The following is a 1,373-nucleotide window of genomic DNA, read 5'->3' as shown; positions in this document are numbered from 1 at the left end:
CCGGTGCTCAGAAGGTTTAATACATTAAATTAGATGCAGTGAAATAAAACCTCACTGGACCTGTTTCCTCAATGAAGGATTTGGAGAAAAAAGTTCCCTATTAAAAATGTTTTGCCACTGTTTTGCTCTGAAAATATTTGAACTCCAATACAAAAGAAACAAAAAAAAAAAAAATTCCCCACAATTTCCAGAAAGAACCATCAGAAAATAACTCTGAATTCAGATTAATGTAACATGTTTTGGTTGGGATTTGGGGACTGGAAAAATGTTTGGAAAAAAAAAAAAAAAGATGGGTTTGGAGACAATGGGTCAGTGGGGAGGAAGGACACAGACAGAACGTTAAAAAAATGCTTTTTGCTTAAAACTGAGATCAAAATTGGCAGGTTTGGGTGAAGAGGAACAACCAGCACCATTTCAAGGTGTTGGAACAGCCAAGGGTTTTCCTTGTGCTGGGTTTTCCCAAGTTTCTTGTTTCTCACCCTTCAAAAAGGTGTTGCAGGATAACAGAGCAATCCCCTCACCTGGAACACTCCCAGGCTGCTCCTCCCTCATTTCCCTGGGAATCTCTGGGATGGGCTCTGGAGCTCCAGACCATCCACAACTCCTCCAGGCCCTCGGGGCACCTCCTGCAAAGATCAGCACCGGGAATGGGAATTTCTGTCAAATTAAGGTCTCCTGTGGCAGGACCCAGGAACTGCTGAAGGAATTGCTGAAGGAATTGCTGATGGAATTGCTGATGGAATTGCTGATGGAATTGCTGATGGAATTGCCGATTTCCCTCCCTTCTCCACATGCCAGCCCCGTTCCAGGGCAGTCCCAAACAGCTCCATCCCCGCTGGCACCGGCTGTTCCTCCAACCTTGCTCTGCTGCAGGTCCCAAAACACTGGAGATGCCACCCCAAGGCACCATCGCTTCCATGGGATTGTGGAATCCTGGGATCACTGAGGGTGGAAAAGCCCTCCAAGATCATCGAGTCCGAGCTGTGCCCAATGCCCACCTTGTCCCCAGAGTGCCAAATCCAGGAATTCCTTGGGCACCTCCAGGGATGGGCCCTCCAAACCTCCCTGGGCAGCCCTTGCCAATCCCTGACCACCCTTTCCATGCAGAAATTCCTGCTGGTGTCCCCCCTGCCCCTGTCCTGGCCCAGCCTGAGGCCGTTCCCTCTCTTCCTGTCCCTGTTCCCTGGAGCAGAGCCCGACCCCCCCGGCTGTCCCCTCCTGTCAGGGAGTTGTGCAGAGCCACAAGGTCCCCCCTGATCCCCCTTTGCCCATGGATGACAGAGGATTGGAGGATGCTCCCTTTTAGCCAGGCCTTGGCAGAGGCTGTTTGGAGTCCCCATCCCTGAAGGTGCCCAAGGAATTCCTGGATGTGG

This window comes from Malurus melanocephalus, unplaced genomic scaffold (genome assembly GCF_030028575.1).
Source record: "Malurus melanocephalus ecotype Western Australia unplaced genomic scaffold, MMel_1.1 scaffold_1160, whole genome shotgun sequence".
Classification (NCBI taxonomy): domain Eukaryota; kingdom Metazoa; phylum Chordata; class Aves; order Passeriformes; family Maluridae; genus Malurus; species Malurus melanocephalus.
Note: the sequence above shows the minus strand (reverse complement) of the source record.